Source organism: Aedes albopictus, chromosome 2 (genome assembly GCF_035046485.1).
Source record: "Aedes albopictus strain Foshan chromosome 2, AalbF5, whole genome shotgun sequence".
NCBI classification, from domain to species: domain Eukaryota; kingdom Metazoa; phylum Arthropoda; class Insecta; order Diptera; family Culicidae; genus Aedes; species Aedes albopictus.
This window is the reverse complement of record NC_085137.1, coordinates 235972003-235991958: the sequence shown is the minus strand read 5'-3', so window position 1 is coordinate 235991958 and position 19956 is coordinate 235972003. Positions and strand designations below refer to the sequence as shown.

Below are 19956 nucleotides of genomic sequence, written 5' to 3'. Positions count from 1 at the left end.
ATCACTTTTCCCTTTCCCAATCCCATTCCATCCCTTGCCCCATTCTCCCTCAGGTAAATGATGAAATAGGCTTATATGTATGGCGATGGCACAAATGTCCCAAATGGAGGATAACGTGCCTCTGGAGCCGGCCTTCTGATACCTGATTCGATGCCGAACTCGCGGTCCTGCAGTAGATCGGCGAGTATGCGGGTGCTGCCAATGAAGTTGAGAGATCGGCAGTTCCACGTACCGAGTTTCCAATCGCAAGTCCTTTTTGTTCGCTGGGGTCGTTGCCGTTGGTCTCGGTTCGTATTATTCTGTTGCTGATTTTCCGTTACAATGTTTTTTTTACGGCTGGCTCGTAGGACCTGACACCAACGCCCTACTTTCCGGAGGACCATAGTGCACAGTTGAGCTTAGAGTCCTTCCCTGGCACTCGGACGTAGATCAGCCGCCCCTAACATGGGGATCAGACGCTGTTGTGAGTCGCTCCTCCTGGAGAACAGACACTCAGGTTTGCCGAAACAAACCCCCCTTCCCTGTGAGCCAACGACCAAAGCTCCCACTGGGGTTGGTTCCCCTATCTTCCCTAAGGTTGTTCATAGTTTCCGGCCGGTACCACGAGGAGGTAGGGATGGGAGTTGCTGGGCAGAGACTAGTGGATCACAATGGGATCTGAATTACGCAGCATACCCAGCCTTTACCGTGATGACAGGATAACCTTAAAACCATATACATTTGTTTTAATAAATCATGAAAGTGGTTAAAGCTGTGTACACCCTTAAATGAAACAACACAGCGAGTAACTTTCACGCAGCGAGCAAAAAGACAAAGGATTTTTCACTCATATTTGTGTACGACTGGATCAACACAAAAAATGTGCTGATCCGGTGTTACACAAAATCTGCGTGAAAATTCTTTTGTCTTTACTGTCGCTGCGTGAAAGTTACTCGTTGCGCTGTGTACATCGAGTTCTACGTGTAGGGCATCATCAGCCTTGGCAGCTATGTTGGCTTTGTTGAAGGAAATTTCAATATGATAATTTCATAGTGATAGAACGTGAAGTAGTTTCAAACAGATTGCAACTTGATGCCATGATAACAAGTCATTTGGATAAATCAAGGTTTTTTTTTTGCCCAGAATGGTTCAGTTCTTGGAATAACGAATGTCTATAAGTTTGTATTACTCAGTAAAAATAGATAGCCCAGTGCTCGTTTTTTAAGGTTTTAATAAAAAAATAACATATGATCTAAAGCATGTTTTTTTTCTAAAGAATGTTAAGTTCACTGACACATACTTCACATCTACATACTGTACTTCGCTTCAAATCAATCAAATGTGGTGATTAATAAACAGCTATGTGTGCGACCAGAACCGCAACCATATCAACTTCACCGGCCGCTCCTTAGATCCGGCCTAGGTGGTACTGGTGGATGTTAAGCGCTTTAATAAATAATTAATACACTTTGACGTATACAAGACGCACAATTACTTGGTCTAGACGTAGAACACCACAGCGCCGGTCGCCGCACCGAGAAGGAGGAGGAGACACTGTTAGTGTTGGTTGATTCGATCAAGTTATTCTAAAGACCTTAAGGGCACGCCGAACAGTACCTGATGTTGCTGCTGCAGTCCGTTCAGTAGTGCATTGACATATGTTCGAGCAAATGCACTAGACAACGCCGTCTTCATCTCCGGTGCACAGAGAGGTATGCAACGACGACGACGACGACGTTGGGGTTCATTCAACTTGACTTTTTATATCGCTTATACCGGGCTGAAGTCATTTCCATTCTAATCCGACGACGGGTGGTTTTCCAAGTATGAGACATGGTCGAGCTGGCTGACGCAGCTGTTGCTTTACAGAGAGGAGGTGTGTAACAAATGATGCTGTTGATCGCCAACGTAAGCACCGCAGAACGAAACCATTGAATGATGTCGCGAAGGCATGCCAGGGGGTACGATAGGGTTCAAATTTAGCCGCACTTCGATGGAGTATAGTAATTAGCAACGTTACGCATTAATGCATTTTCCAATCAAAGCGGCACCCCGCCGCACGTCTGAACCTACGTCCTACCTGCTTCTTCGACGAGTAATGAATGAACGAGTTGACATTCATAAATGAGCAGATTTGGAACGCGATCAGAGCATTAGCTTTGCGGTAGATCGGAGGAACTGTGCGAATTAAGATACTAAAAAACGTCAGCAAAAAAAAGTTTGCCCCTAGGTTTGCCCAGTCGCAGTCTGTTATAGTGTCCATGAGCTTGCAATATTTGCGCGGAATCCTGCGGCTAGGTGACCGTCACAGGTGGAATCCTGCGTAGGCATACCTGTGGAATCTGACACGCTGCTGAGGCTATTTGGTTTTGGCTTCCATTCACTCTGCGAATCTAAAAACACAGTCAGTCGATGTTGGCTTATCGGGTGAGTTGAACGTTAAGTCTGGCATTAATTGAGATTTACAGTAGCCGAGCTGTCAGTGAAGTAATCCTCGTTTTCATGAGGTCTCAATGCTTTGAATGCGTGGAATATTACCGCATTTGTGGGACAAATTGCTTCCACACATTATATTAAAAGTGTTAAAATATGTCGAATACTACCTATATGTTTCCGGTTCTTTCCATATCACTGATATGAACACAAATGCTTAAAACTATTTTCTCCTTTTCTATCATTCCAGGTGAGTCTTGACGAAGGAAATTCCGAAAGTTAAACAGTTACGGTATAAGGTGAGCCTGATTTAATTTTGCACAGTTTGTATTTGTTATTTCGAGAATGGCAAGACCTTATGCTCATTGGAACGTATAGTCAAGGAACGTTATACTGTGAAGCTCCCTTTACCGTTCAGGAGCTCAACCGAAAAACTATGTAACTAGAGTCTTCATTTCCCGACCGGTTTTCTTGAACCGATATTCGAGACAAAATATTTAGCAATCCTCTGATTCCGGGATTTTTCATTATTTCAATATAAATCTAGAATATTGATTTATTTTGCTATTATACGGTTGAAATAAGAGTTTTCTCAACAGTTATGAACATATTTTACTACCATCACAATTACTGTCAGTGTTGAAAATGTCATTTCGACATATCTGGATTAAATCACCTACAGCTAATTTCAGTAGCTGAACCTGAAAATATGGTACCGTGATTTCGGGTGAAATTGATCGACGTGAGGGCCAATTTTATTTGTTAAAAATAACGCTTTAAACTTAAAACAATTTGTAAAAACTGTCCACCATCTGGCTCAAAAGTAATTGAATGATGAGTTTACATGTTTTACAGCCAATTAGTCACATATTTCTGTATAAAATTCAATATTAGCGATTGTCTCAATTGGCTAAGAATAACACTACGGACCGCCTGTTCCGGTGGTAAGAATGCTCCAACAGGTGATCCCTAATTCATGGTGTGATGCGGGTATATGCTTACCGTGCCTAGGAATGAATGGCTAGGGGGGGTCTAATACAAACCTAACCGCAAACGGAGCCTGTGGAGTACCAGGGCGCCATCCACAGTATGTTGCCCATACTGCGCTAACCGGAGCAATGGTGCAGTGGACCTTGTGTTTCTCCGAGACAATCGGCTGCCCTTCTTTAGTCTCACTTGAGGCTAAATAAGGGCGGGATAATGAGGATGTTGTTAATTAGTTTAAATTTTCACCTGTATGGTTTCGCATTATGCGATTTACACAGTATATACTGTGTATCCTCGCCTTTGGCGTTTTCCAATCGATACCGATCTGGTTTATTGCTGCTGTTCTTTGTGGTACTGTTATTGCGAAGAGCTCAATCTTATCTAGTTTGGGTAATGGCTACGGTAGGGATAGCTCAGATCAATCTTCAGCATAAAAGAACAGCAACAATCAATCTTTGCAGACTTATGCAAAATGGCTCAGCTCAAGTGGCCTTGGTCCAAGAACCTTACTTTCATAAGGGGAATTTCTATCTAGGAAACCTTGTGAACCTGGTGTTTGCTACTTTCAGTAAACATGAAATGGCAAACTCGCGTGTCATGCCTCGAGCCTGTGTGGTTGTCAACAACGCAATAGTTGCTACACTCATCTCTGAACTAACCACCAGAGATGTATGTGCTATCACAATCGATGTATCTGTTCGAAACCTCAACAGGAAATACGTCTATTGTTCGGTTTATTTACCGCATGATGAACCATCCCCTACGGATGCTTTCAAGCAAGTCATTGCATACTGCACTTCAAAAGGCCTTCCGCTAATTGTTGGTAGTGATGCTAAAGCTCACCATATAATCTGGGGCAGCTCAGACATCAATTTGAGAGGCTCCAGTTTGATGGAATACTTAAGTAGTACAGATCTTGGATTACTTAACATAGGCAACCGTCCAACCTTCATGGTATCTGCTAGAGAGGAAGTGTTAGACATAACGCTTTGCTCTAGTAGAATACTGTAGATACTACAACGACCTTCATCATGGAAGCTTTTGAAGAAGCATGCCCTCTACGGTCTGTGAAGATCACAAGAGGAACCCCTTGGTGGAACTCTGATCTGGCGAAACTCAGGTAACAATATCGAAAGAGTTGGAACAGACGACGTTCGGCTGGTTCGGAGACTTTTAGGTCGCCTCGCAAGGCCTACAGGAAAGCTCGCCGGTCTGCTGAACGATCCGGCTGGAAAAACCTTTGTACAAATGTTTCCAGTTTGAGTGAAGTCAGTCGGTTAAATAAATCCTTGCGAAATCTAAGGATTTCCGAGTGAACGAACTTCGTTTGCCAAATGGAGATCTGACTTCCTCTGATGAGGAAGTTCTGGAATGCTTATTCAACACACACTTCCCTGGATGTGTAGATATTACATCTTCGGATGAACCTGATGTCTTTTCTTGTAGTTACGATTCCCTGGCTTCGGCTCGGAGTATCGTAACTATAGAATCGATTGAGTGGGCACTTAATAGCTTTGCTCCTTTCAAATCTCCTGGGACAGATGGGATTTATCCTATTTTGCTTCAGAAGGGATTTGATCATTTCAAACATGTTTTGAAAAAAAAATATTTGTTTGCAGTTTCATCATCACATCCGGCCAACATCATGTTCACCTGGCCAACGTGCCTCTTCATGTGAATCAACATGCCTACCAATCTGGGAAGTCCACTGTGACTCTTTTACACAAGGTTGTTTACGATATCGAGAAAGCATTCGCTCAAAAGCAATCTTGTTTGGGTGTTTTCTTAGATATCGAGGGTGCCATCCAATGGGATTCATCAAATGCTCTTGTCGACTTTGCGTCTAGCAGGGATTAGGAAATTGAGTGTTTGTGGATGCCCCCAAGGGGGAGTCTTGTCGCCGCTTTTGTGGAATCTCGTAGCAGAAACGCTATTGAGGCAACTCAATAATAGCGGTTTTCCTACTTATGGTTTTGCCGACGACTACCTAGCATTGTTAGTTGGTATGTGTATCACCATCCTTTTTCGACCTGATGCAAAGCGCCCTTCAGGTAGTTGAGGGTTGGTGTCGCCAATATGGCCTTTGGATTAATCCGAGTAAAACATCTATTGTGCTTTTTACGGAAAGGCGAAACCGTAATGGCGTTCGACCTTTGCGTCTCTTTGATTCTGAAATCGATGTGACTGAACAAGTAAAGTACGTTGTAGTCATTAATGATTCCAAGCTTTCCTGGACACCTCACATTGAGTTCAGAATCAAGAAAGCTTGTATGGCCTTCGGGCAATGCTGGCGAACCTATGGTACAACTTGGGGTCTAAAACCCAAGTATATCAGATGGATTTACACAACTGTTGTTCGTCCAATATTGGTCTTGTGTGGTGGCAAAAGGGCGAAATGAGAACGGTCCAATCAAAGTTAGGCCATCTCCAAAGGATGTGCTTAATGTCGATGTCTGGAGCGTTATCTCCCACGGCAGTGCTCAAAGTTCTCTTTGACGTTGCTCCACTACACATTCATCTCAAACAAGAAGCACTTTTTTGCACCTACCGACTATGGGTACTCGGTCTACTAGAGGAAACTCCTGTGAACCGCACATCAACACACACCTCGTTGTTTCTACTTTTGATGAATTGGGAATTGTCATTGTCATTGCTCCAAGTGATATTACAATTGCTTGTAATTTTCCATATTGGACATTTTCCACGAATCTGGATATCTGGAAAGAAGTATTTCAGACGGTATCGTATGTTACACTGATGGCTCCCTTCTCGAAGGTTGAGCAGCTGCTGGTGTTCATTCTCGCGAGCCAAGGCTGTATCAGTCTTACTCACTTGGTAGACACTGCACCGTTTTTCAGGTCGAAATCTTTGCTCTTATGTGCGGAGTGCAATCAGCACTTCAGCAGCACGTAATGGGCAAAGTAATATACTTCTGTTCAGATAGCCAGGCTGCTATTAAAGCACTTCCTTCGGCCAACTCCTGGCCGCTAGATTTTTTTTAATTGGATCCAACTCAAAAATTATCAATAATACAGAATTTTAGAAAAAAAAAAACATCTCAAAAAGTTAACTATTCTAATAATTAAGGTTTTTATTCACAATTATCAAATTTTTAACTCGAGAACCACAGGAAATTTCGCCAAGTATTTCTCCAAGAGACTTTAATCTTATCATAGATTTTCACCAAAGCTTGGTTGAATGGCTATATTTTGTGATGTTTATGCATGGAATACAAAAACAGCATGCCAAATTTTCCAGACATGCCGGAACCGGTTCCGGTAGGGAAAAAGAAGGACTTTGTAGAGCCATATGCTGCTATAGAGTGCAGTTATGTGCTACTGATACACTAATTTTAACTAGTATTCAATTCAAACAGACGTCATGCTAAGAGAAAAATACCTGCGATTTCTTCACGAATTCTTTCAAGGACACCTTCAGCAATTCCTTTACGCATTTATTCAGGAACTTCTATAAGGATTCTTTCAAAAAATCCTTGACTTCTCCAGAAGTTTCCCTTTCATGAACTCTTCCATGGGCATGCTGTAAGGTTCCGATAGTGATTATTTCAGGGTTTGTTCCACGAAATGCTTCAAGAAGTCCTCCCACGATTCCTTCAGATTTTTTTACAGATACTTCTGCAAGGGTGCTTCGACGAATTCCGCCAAGAATTTTTCCATAGTTTCCTTCAGTGATTCCATCATTGCTTCCGGGATTCCTCATGGGATTTTTTCAGGAACTCTTCCAGGAGCACTTTTAGAATTCCTTCAGGAGTTCCTCTTAAAATTCTTGCAGGAACTCCTCCAGCAATTAATTCAGTACTTCCTCCAAGGATTCCCTTAGGAATGCCTCTAGGAATTGCTTCCGGGATTCCTCTTGGGGTTCCTTCAGGAGCTCCTGCAGGAGTTTCTCAAGGAGTTTCTCCACGAACTCTTCTTAGAACTCCTTCAGGATTTCTCCAAGGATTCCATCTGCAATTTCTTCAGGAATTCTTCCTGGGATTCCTCCACGAAGTTATTCAGAGATTCCACCAGGAATTATTCCAGGAATTCTTCTGGGAATTGCTGCAGAGATTTCCCTAAAAATCATCCTTCAGAAACGCCTCTAGAGATTCCTCCAGAAATCCATCCAGGAGTTCTTCTAGAGATTCCTTCAGGAGTATTTTTTGAGATTCCTCCGTTAATTTCCCTAGGATGTCCTCCAGGGATTCCTCCAAGAATTTCTGCAGGGTTTAATTCGAGAAATCTTTCTGTAATTGTTTTAAAATTTTTCCCAAAACACTCCCAGGAACTCTTCAGGAATTTCCCATTGTATTCTTTAAGGAACTCCTCCAGTAAATAATGAAGTACTTCCTTCAGGAGCTGTTTAGAGATTCCCTTTCGAATTCCTCTTGAAATTGCTTCCGGGATTCCTTCTGGAGTTTCTTCGTTCCTGAGGATTTCTCCAAGGGAATTATTCCTGTTTTTTTTGGGAATTGCTTAAGAGATTCATACACGAATTTCTTCAGGAATTCCTCTAGGATTTTTTCCATGAAATGCTTTGGGAATTCCTGCAGGGTTTCTCTAAAATTTCCTCCAGAATTTCCGCCAGAAATTCTTCTACAGATTTCTCCAGGAGTTCCTCTGGGGCTTCCTCCAGGAATTCCTACAGGCATTCTTCTAGGATATCCTCCAGGGATTCTTCTAGGATATCCTCCAGGGTTTCCTCAATGGATTTTTTCAGAACTTCCTCCAGGCATTCCTCAAGAGATTCCTAATTGCCTTCGGGATTCTTCCAAGAACGCCACCAGGAATTTCTACAGAAAACTATCCAGGAATTCTTCAAAGGATTCCTCCAAGGATTTTTTCCAGAAACTCATACAGGAATTTCTCGAAAAATTTCTCCAGGAATTACTTTAGGGAATCCTCCAAGAATTCCACCAGGATTTTTCCTAGGCATTCTTTGAGGAAATTTTCCACGCATTCTTTCGGAGGTTCCTTGGATTGTTTCTCCAGGATTTTTCTAAGCTTTTCCTCCAGGAATTCCACCAGATATTTCACCAGGAATTGCTTCAGGGACTCCTCCAGAAATTCCTCCAGAAATTGCCCAGGAATTCTTCCAAGAGTTTCTCCGGGGAATGCTTCAAGAATTCTTCCTGGAATTCCTCCCGAAATTCATGCAGGTATTCCTGCAGGAATTTCACCAGGAATTAATGAAAGAAATCCATCATAAATTATGCCAAAAATTTATAAATTCTTCCAGATTTTTCTCCAGGAATCGCTGCAGGGATTCTTCCAAGAAATCCTTCGAAGATTCCTCCAAGAAATCCTTCGAAGATTCCTCCAGGAAATCCCCCAGAAGCTCCTCCTAACAGGATTTTTTTCAGGGATTCCTCCAGGTACACTGATATATGTTGAAATCCAGATGTTCCTCCAGAAATTCCCCCAGGAATTTCTCAAGGTATTTTTTTTTCCAAAAATAGAAAATAACAGAAATAGAAATTTCCCTGAATTCCTCAAGAGATTCCTCTAGATGTTCATCCAACAATTCTCTCAAGAATTCCTCTAGAGATTCTTCCAGCAATCCCCACAGGAATACCTCTAGGAATTCTCCCAGGTATTTCTCCAGGATTTTTTTCAGGAAATACCCAAGGAATTTCTTTAGGAATTGCTCCTGGACATCCTTCAGAAATTATGTCAGCAATACCTCCAGGAATTCCTTTAGAAAATCCTCTAGGAATTTCTTCAGAGATTCTTCCAGAAAATTCTCCAGGAATACTTTCAGAAATTTTTCAGAGATTCCTCCAGACATTCCTCCAGGAATTCCATCAGAAATTCGTCCAGGAAATGCTCCAGGGATTCCTCCAGGGATATTCCCAGAAATTTTTCCAAGGAATCCTCCAGAAATTCCTTTAAGGGTACTTTCAAGAAATCCTCCTGGAATTCCTCTGGAGATTTCTCCAGGGATTCTTCCAGAGATTGCTCCAAGAACCCATCGAAGAAATTACTTTAGGAATTTCTCCAGGGATTCCTGCTGGGTCTAATCCAAAAGTTGCTCCAGGAACTACGCCAGACATTTGTTCAGAAGTTTCTCTAGGCACTCCTCCAGGAGTCTCTCTAGAGATTTTGCCAGGTTTTTTTTTCAGAATTCCTCCAAGTAATCCTCCAGAAATTGATTTGAAATTTCTTCTAGGATTTTCTCATCAGATCTCTCAAGAAACTTCTCTAGGTATTCCTCCCATAATTTATACAGAAATTCCTCCAGGGATTCTACAGGGCTTCCTCCAGGAATTCTTGTAGGCATTGTTCCAGGGATTCATTCAGGTGTTTCTTCAGGGATTTATCCAGGAAGTCTGAATTCCTGGAGAAGTCCCGGAAGGATTTCCAGAAGGAGGAATATCTTAACAAAATATCTGCACGAATCCCCGAAACTTCTGGGGAAGGGTTCCTCCTGTTAAATCTTCGGATATTCCTTTCAAAATCCTTCCTGATTACCTCCTGGAAATCCTTCGGGGACTCCTCCTGGAATTCCTTTGTGGGTTCCTCCTGTATTCCTGCAGGGATTTCTTTTGGAATTTTTTCGAAAATTCTTGTGGCATTCCGCCTGGAAATCATTCCGCAACTCCTTCTGGAATTCCTTCGAGGATTCCTCTAGGAATTCCTTCGCCTGGAATTCCTTTGAAGATTCTTCTTGAAAGTTCTTCGCGGATTCCGCTTGGAAATCCTTTGGGAATTCCTTTTGGAATTCCTTCGGTGATTTTTCTTGGAGTTCCTTGGAGGATTCCTTCTGGAATTCCATCAAAGATTCCTCCTGAAAACTATTTAGGGATTTCTCCCCAAATTCCTTTGGAAATTCCTTCTAGAACTCCTTCGACAATTCCTGCTTAATATCCTTCGCAAATTCCTCCTGGAAATTCTTCGAAGATCTCTTCTTGATTTTTTTTTAAATTCCCGCTTGAAATCCTTTGAAGATTCCCGCTGCAAATCCTGCGAAAACTTCTTCGGGGATTCTTACTGAAAATTTTCTGGACATTCCTCCTGGACTTCCTTCGGAAACTCCTCCAAGATTCCTTGGCGAATGTTTCCTGAAATTGCACTAGCATTCCAATCAGGGATTTCTTCAGAAGTTTCTGGATCTCTTTAAGAGAAATCCTTCAAACACCAGGAATTCTTGCAGAAGTTCATTCAGGGTGTCATGCAGCAGTTCCTGCAAGGATTAGTTCAGGAGTTTCTTCAGGGATTCCTTCAGGGGTTCCTATATATGGGATAGCAGAAAGAAGATTAGTAATAACAGTAGCTCCTCAAAAAAGTATTTGTCCTCAGGGTAAAACCGTAATTCGAACAGCTGATGTCGTGTACCTGATCAAATAATATTACTATCAGTTTCAATGCATACTGTAAATGGTGTTAATACAGGAGCAAGGAACTATATCAGGGATTCCTCCTCCTTTAAAGATTCTTCCTGGATGTTTTTTTTTTGGGGATTCCTTATTTTAAAAAGTGAGAGGTCTTTGTAGTCGAAGATAATACCTTAGAGAAATCAAATTATGATATTATGCGATATTATGTAACTCATCACGAAATTTTGACCCCAGTATTTCTGTGTTTTTTCTCTTTCATCCATGAATTATTTATCAAACCATAAAAAAAAAAACAAACCGTTTCTACCGAGCCTGTGTCATACCTATGTCCTTCTGGTTTGATGAGAACGCACTCGTCAAAACAGTATTGTGTCATTGGACAGTAAGTACTTACTTGAAATGATGTTAAGATAGTCACGTTTTTAATTTATCCTGCACACAACCAAACGGTGGAATTTACATTTGTTCAGGAGCAAGATCTCGTGAACAAAAAAGAAAAAAAAAACGAATCGACAGACAGCCAATTGAACGCGGTGTGCTAATGATTGAAGTCTCGTGAAGGCGGCAAATAACCAAAATGCTTCTCCACAAAGCCAATGCTGAAGAGCCGCCCGAAACATGCCAATTATAGCGTAAATGATTTGGAAATTGCCAGTTTACCACGGTTATTTTTTGCGGTTCAATACGCGTGAATCGGTATGAATGAGGAGGGCAGGGGGGCTTTGGTTTGACAGTCAAAGAGTAGGTACATCTGGGATAGTCTCTGTATACCCTCGCTTGCGCTTGCCGGCTAAAAAGATGCAAATTATTGAAAATTAATTATTTGTTTATTTGTTTTAATATTTCATTAGCATTGTGAGCACAGTTTTTGCTCGTTTGAAAAAGTGGCGCGCGTACTTCACGCGAGATTATTGATTAATTGGTGCAACAAGCTTTTTTTTGTATTGCCATAGAAGTGTGAATGAGATTTGTTCGTCGAATTACCTTTGGTTTTTGACCTTGCTTGTCTTATTGAACATTTAATATTACATCAGAAAATATGACTTGCTGCCTAGTGATTACCTTGACCACAGCGAGACATTTTTACCTTGTGTTACATATGTTTCTTCAGCATGCAGCCACAACATAATTTATTGACTGATGTATCAAGATTGTACGTGCACCCTATCTTATTTTGATTAATTATGTCCCGCAAAAACCATTTGATCCACTTGCACTGACGCTGATGCATATAACACCATAATCACGGCCGTCAGTGATCATCCCGAGACCGAGATGTAATGCAGTTGAAAATGAATAAGAGTAACTGTTCATGTCTCCAAACAAGAACTTAATTTACAAGCGTAATATGACATGCATACTTTTTTTTATGAATTCTTGACCTAATTCTTGACTTGTGTCTGAATAGTTCATACGTGAGCAACTATAGCAATTATGCTCGGAACAGTATCTGAGATATTGTGATACCTACCTTGATACCTTGTTGGCTACAAAGTAACTTTACTCCAATGCCGAGCGTATAGTAGAGCACCATCTTCGTCGGTCTTGGGCGATGTTTCTCCAGTTTCCCCGAACGTGTAGGGATCGTAGATCTTCTTCAACCGCGTGCAGCCAGCGAGTTCGCAGCCGCCCACGAAGTCGCCTACCTCTACCGGGTTCTCTGCTGAATATTGTTTTCGCTATTCTTTCTTCCGACATTCGCACTACGTGTCCAGCCCACTGAAGTCTGCCGTATTTTATACGTTCTGAGATATTGATATTGATCTCAAATATAATGAAAATCGCACACCGGATGTTATCCCCAAGCTAAATATATCATAGCCCCTAACAAGATTTGCAAGCTCTACCGGGCTGGAGGGTTTACCTTAAACCTTACCAGTCTGATAAGCTACCAGAGAAAGCCGTACTCGTGCATAATCTTCTGAAGCTCTGAGCGGTCGATGCTGTCGTATAAAGTTGATGGACATGTGATACGTTGGGACCTAGTTTACACAGCATTTTGGGAAGATTAGCCGTATGGTAACCCAGTCAACCAGTGATCGTATAAGATGTTGAATAAGATGTTAAAGTGGAAGCGATATACGTACATTGTACATGCGCCTAAATGGAGGCATGCACGCATATGGCCTCCACTTTATCATCTTATGCAACATCTTATACGATTACTGGTTGTCTGGGAAGGGTTTGGTCCATTGCCAAACGACCGTCGATGAAACCGGCTTGATAACTTACGACGAGCTCATTTTCTTGAGCTGATAGATGAAGACAGTTAATATGGGATAGCACTTTGCAGTCGGCATGCAGAGTGGTACTCGTTTGAAAGTTCTCATACATGAACTTGTGGGAGTGGCAATCGACGGCTTCACTGACGACATTACGCTGGAAGTCTACGGTGAATCGATCGAAGAAATGGAATTGACTACAGCCCACTCGATCGCAGTTGTTGAGGAGTGGATGAGCTCCAAGAAACTGAAATTGGCTCATCGCTGACGGAGATCACGGGCTCGGCAGAGCTTGTCACGGCAGGCACCGTAACAACAGTGCACCACAGTCGTGTGGCTGCGGAAAGGCCCAGCATGAACACAGCTGGCCTTGGTTCAGCTACATGTGGCGGACGCCAATAATTTCGTTAAAGTAGAGAAGCTAGAAGTAGGCCATCGAAGGCTTACTGAAACGGGTTACAAGTCATGGAGCTCCCAGTCAACCAGTGATCGTATACGATGCTGCATAAGATGATAAAGTGGAGGTGATATGCGTTCATTTTACATGCGCCTAATTGGAGGCATGCACGCATATGGCCTCCACTCTACCATCTTATGCAACATAATACACGATTACTGGCTGTCTGAGGGTCCTCACAGGAGTAAGCGTTTTAGGCGATGAGTAGGTGAAAACCATGATGTACAAATATGCAAAGCTCTCCTAAGTACTTGATTTGTCCTGGGAAACAGTAAGCACCAGACGAGAGACCCAAAGTACCTAGCCTTCAAAATAGCCTGAGCTGACAAGTCACAGTGCAGGTAATGCAGCTGAACACTAAGACACAAAACCGATGTGGGGCCGCTCATAAACCACGTAGACTTTTTGAGGGGAGGGTGGGTCTGGCCAAAGTCTACGCTCCATACAAATTTTAAAATTTTTGTATGGACAAAAGTCTACGAGGGGGGAGGTGGGGGTCTCAGATGGCCAAATTTTGGTCTACGTGGTTTATGAACAGCCCCTGTGGTAGTTGTGAATAACCGAAACCGTAGCTAGCAGCATGCGGTGATTGCGATTGCACTATCCAGCTTAACTCATCTCAACACATCATCTGGACAAGATTGTCCGGAGTTGTGTCCTTCTCGCATGTGGCAAACATGCGGTTATGCATTATGTGAAAATGTGGGCACACGTAAAAAACGTGTACCGCCTGAAAAACAGGCCAGTGTCTACCAAGTGAGTAAGACTAATGCAGCCTTAGCTCACGAGAATAAACACCAGCAGCTGCTCGACCTTCGAGAAGAGAGCCATCAGTGTAACATACGATGCCGTCTGAAATACTTCTCTCCAGATAACCAGATGTCCACTCTTCCCGGGAAGGGAATTTCGTGGAAAATGTCCTATATGGAAAATTACAAGCAATTGTAAGATCACTTGGAGCAAGGACAACTTTGTCCCAATTCACCAAAAGTGGAAACAACGACCCAAGCAACACACTTGGACATTAATAAGTTCCTGTAATTTGTATGCAACTATATCGAAAGTTATGCCATTTGAACCAATCGTCTTATTAACAACTAAATTACAATCAAAAAAGCGCAAGAGGTGGAGCCAATATAAAACATCAATTCGTGATATAAACGGTTTTAATGCGCAATCGAATTATAACCAAGATACAACTTATAGTCGACTTAAAAAATGGTGACCGATTCGACAACTAGTCAGCTAGTCATCACATTCGTCACTGCCAGTTATTATGCATCAACAGTTTCGTTGATGTGATTAATTAATTGTGTGCATAAATATACCGCAAATAAGGCTGACCGAGAACGTCAATTTGTGTGCCGTTCCAGATTTATCGGTAAGTTACGCATTTTAGCTCCGTATTCTCAACGCGCCTCAGTCTACCTATCATTTTGCGAGTGAAAATTTAGGCATTTGTGGTAAAAATTAACTCGCCATATTGCTTTGGCGGAGTGCATTTCAGCAGCTTATTTAATGCACCCATTAGAATTTAGAAAGACATTTTACTATTTGATGAATCATGTCTATGGGAATTCGTATTGACAAAGTACAATAATGCTGCACGAGGTACACGGAACCGCCAAACTGCCAAAAATTGGATTCTTTTGACGCAATCCTATAGTTCGGCCCAATAAGTCAACACGCAAGATAAATTGCCTTTACCTCCAACTAAAAATATACTCAAGAGTAGGTAAATTCAACCCAAGGCCCCCTTCATTCAACCCAAATTTGGAGAAACCTACATTTATCCAAAATTGGCTTAATGGCCTCAAGGACCCCCGTTGGATAGACGCATCTCTGTTTATTTACGACAACATCTGTGGGGGAGAGAGGAAAAACATCCTAATTTTGGGTAACTAATCAATTTGATATACTCATTTTAGGGTAAAATCGACCCAAAATAAGGTAGTTTGAATTTTCCGTGCAGGACATAAATAACCAAAAAATCAGTCACTTGGACGTGTACTTCCCATTTACATCGGCAAGAGGCTGTCCATTTATTACGTACCGAAAATTTCACGTTTTTGTAAAAAAATGTAAACTTATTGTAAAGTTTTCGTGGGAAACTCCTGATATTTTTGTGCGTTACGATAGATTTCTCAAAACCCCATATATTCAAATCTTCCCAGTGAGTGGTACGTACCAGTCATTCAGTACTGCGAAAATGAGGCAGAATTTTTTTCATTGTGTCAATATTATAGTTCCAATCAGATTTTTTTTCTATTGTACCACTTTAATTTGAAAAAAAATTGGAATATGCCGATAAATTTATGAAGAAAAGGTTACATTTTATTTTTACATGATTTCGTTATTTTTGAAACATTTTGGTTTTTTTTATAGTGCATTTTATATTTTTCGTGATCACAAAAACATTTTGCCGCACATTTCGGAACTTCTATATCTCTCCTGTCAAAATTGTTCGTTATATTCTAAATAAGTTCCAGGTGCAACATGTTTATAACAATCAGAATCAATGTTTTGGTTGATTTGGTTTGTAAACGGTTGCAACTAAGATTCGTTGAAACAATCAGATTATACTTCAGTTACAAATTGGTTTCGCAAGTTTCGATTAATAATGACGTTTGTTTTCATTTTGCTAGTTGTTATAAAACTGTTACACCTCAGATTGGCATTAACAACAGGATTTTAAGAGGTTTTAATTTTGTTTGTTTTATGAAAACTCAGTTGCAACATGTTTGCAACGATGATCATTTCCATTTTAGTTGCAGGTGCTACTTGGGGAGGTGTGTGTTGATGTGCGGTTCACAGGAGTTTCCTCTAGTAAACCGGGTACCCATAGGCGGTAAGTGCAAGAAAGTGCTTCTTGTTTGAGATGAATGTGTAGTTAGGCAATGTCAAAGAGAACTTCGAGCGCTGCCATGGGAGATGAAGCTGCCATGGCTCCGGACATCGCCATTAAGCACATTTTTTTTGGAGATTTACATGTGTTTAAGCCCCAAGTTGATCCAAGCATTGTCCGAAGGCCATACAAGTTTCTCAATATGAAGTGTCCAGGAAAGCTTGGAATCAAGAATGACTCCAACGTACTTTACCCGATCAGTCACATTGATTTAAGAATTGAAGAGACGCAAACATCAAACGCCATTATGGTTTCGCTTTTCCGTGAAAAGTACAATAGATGTTTTACTCGGATTTACCGAAAGGCCATATTGGCGACACTCAATAGCGTATCTGCTACGAGATTCCACGTGACAAGACTCCCCCTTGGGGGCATCCACAAACACTCAATTTCCTAATCGCCGCTTGACACAATGTCGAGAAGAGATGTCGGATTTTGAGCATTTGGTGAATCCAATTGGAAATCATTGGAGATATAGGGGATACACAAAATGATCAGGACAGGTAAAATTTTCACTTTTCAAAAAATGTCCAATTAGCTGTAACTTTACTAAAAGTGCGTCAAATATTCTCAAATTTACACTGTAAGTTGATCAATAGTTGTGTATCAGTGGACAAAATTTGGAAAAGATCGGGTTATTTTGCACGATGTTTTAAGCATTTTGGAAAATGGTAGAATTATCCGATAGCCAATTTTGAGCTGTTATATCTCTGGATTCAATGAATCGAATGCAATGAAATTTTGTCCATTTATAGCGATTTAATTAATTTTATGATTTTTTATTAAATTGGTCTATTTTTAATATGCATCCCATTACTTTAATTGGCGTTTAATTTAATTAATTGGCGCATATCTTGTTACTTTCTTTCAAAACATATCTGTATTCAAGACAATCAGAGGGAATTGAAATGAACTATGATTAGCATCTTGAATTTTGAAACTATGTTGAAATTCAAGAAAATTTTGTGCTTTTTAGATTATCTATTCTATTCGTTATACTTTTATTCCGTGTTAAGAATTTTAAGTTAAGTCAAAAGTTTTTCAAAGCTCATCATATAAGTCATAAATGGTCAGAATTTAATTGCATTTGGTTCATTGAACCCGGAAATATAACAGATCAAAGTTGGCTATCGGATAATTATATCTTTTTTTAGAATCTTTATAACTTTGTGCAGAATAGTCCGATCTTTTCCAAATGTTATCCAATGATACACAAATAGTTGATCAACTTACAGTGAAAATTTGAGAATGTTTGATGCACTTTTCGAAAAGCTAGAGCTATTTGAAATTTTTTTGAGAAGGGAAAATTTTGCCTGTCCCGATCATTTTGTCTATCCCCTGTATACAATAACCCCGTGTAGCTTCCAATATGGCATCGAAAGGCACGTTGTCAAAGGCACCCTCGATATCTAAGAAATCACCCAAGCAGGATTGCTTTCGAGCGAATGCCTTCTCGATATCGTAAACAACTTTGTGTAAAAGAGTCACAGTGGACTTTCCAGATTGGTAAACATGTTGATTCACATGAAGAGGCACATTGGCCAGATGAACATCACGGATGTGATGATCGACAATGCGATCTAAGCATTTCAAAAGAAAAGAGGTCACACTGATAGGTCTGAAACTTCATACGACGCACGACCCACTTTCGGAATAAACTTTACAGTAATATCCCGCCAGGATTTGGGAATATACCCTGTAGCAAAACTGTAAACAAGTAGTTGTTTCAAAACATGTTTGAAATGATCAAAAATATACCTTCTGAAGCAAAATAGGATAAATCCCATCTGCCCCAGGAGATTTGAAGGGAGCAAAGCTATTTAGTGCCAATTCAATCGATTCTAGAGTTATGATACTCCGAGCCGAAGCTAAAGCATCATAACTACAAGAAAAGACATCAGGTTCATCCGAAGATGTAATATCCACACATCCGGGGAAGTGTGTACTGAATAAACATTCTAAAACTTCCTCATCAGAGGAAGTGAAATCACCATTTGGCAAACGAAGTTCGTTCACTTGAAAATCCTTAGATTTTGCAAGGATTTTGTTCAATCGACTGGCTTCACTCAGACTGGAAACATTTGTACAAAGGTTTTTCCAGCCGGATCGTTCAGCAGACCAAAGAGCTTTCTGGTAGGCCTTGCGAGCCGACCTGAAAGCCTCCGATCCAGCCGAACGTCGTCTGTTCCAACTCTTTCTACATTGTTTCCTGAGCTTCGCCAGATCGGAGTTCCACCAAGGGGTTCCTCTTGTGGTCTTCACAGACCGCAGAGGGCAGGCTTCTTCAAAAGCTTCCATGATGAAGGCCGTTGTAGTATCAACGGCATCATCTAAATCACTTGGAGTGTCAATTGATGGTGAATATTCATGAAATTTGGCTGCAACCAAATCGGTAAAGAGATCCCAGTTGGTTGACCGTTGATTCCTGAAACGCAAAGTTTGCGAAGTAACATTCACATGTTCAAACAAGATGTAGAGATGGTCAGATAAAGATTCTTCATCTGACACATGCCAATAGGTCAGCTCGTGACTAATTCTGCTAGAGCAAAGCTTTATGTCTAACACTTCCTCTCTACCAGATACCATGAAGGTTGGGCGGTTGCCTATGTTAAATAATCCCAGATCTGTACTGCTTAAGTATTCCATCAAACTGGAGCCTCTCAAATTGATGTCTGAGCTGCCCCAGAAGATATGGTGAGCATTAGCATCACTACCAACAATTAGCGGAAGGCCTTTTGAAGTACTGTATGCGATGGCTTGCTTGAAAGCATCCGTAGGGGATGGTTCATCATGCGGTTAATATACCGAACAATAAACGTATTTCCTGTTGAGCTTTCCAACAGATTCATCGATTGTGATAGCACATACATCTCAAGTGATTCTTCAAATATGAGTGTAGCAACTATTGCGTTGTTGACAAGCACACATGCTCGAGCCATGTCACACGAGTTTGCCATTTCATTTTTACTGAAAGTAGCAAACACCGGATTCAGAAGGTTTCCTGGATGGAAATTTCCCTTATGAAAGTTAGCTTCTTGGATCAAAGCCACTTGGGCTGTGCCATTTTGCATAAGTCTGCAAAAACTGGTCGTTGCTGTTCCTTTATAGTGAAGATTGACCCGAGTTAACCAAACCGTAGCCACTACACAAACTAGACAAGATTAAACTATTAACAATCACGATACAAAAAAGAGCAGCAACAATTAAACCAGATCGGTATCGTTTTGAATGCACCAAAGGCGAGGATGCACAGAATACACTGTGTAAATCGCATAACGCGAAACCATTTAGGTGAAAATTAAAACTAATCATTGGCATCTTCATAATCCCGTCCTTGTTAAGCCTTAAGTTTGACACTAGAGAATTGCAGCTGATAATCGCTGCACCATTGCACTTGGTTAGCACAGTGAGGGCATAATACTGTGGAGGATACCCTGGTACTCCACAGGCTCCGTTTGGGACTAGGTTTTTATAACACCCCCCTAACCATTCATTCCTAGGCACAGTAAGCATAAAGCCGCATAACACCATTAATTAGTGGGCACCTGATTAGTGGACTCCTACCACTAGAACAGGCGGTCCGTAGTGCTATTCTTAGTCAGTTGTACTAACCGCTTCCGACACTACACAGCTATCT

General features: G+C 41.2%; 1 protein-coding gene across 17 annotated transcripts in view; it reads left to right on the top strand.

Annotated features, from left to right (window-relative positions):
* The window catches only part of LOC109412019 (aquaporin AQPAe.a), a 364435-nt gene that overhangs the window by 265246 nt on the left and 79233 nt on the right, over positions 1 to 19956 (top strand). The gene's annotated exons all lie outside the window — the stretch shown is intronic.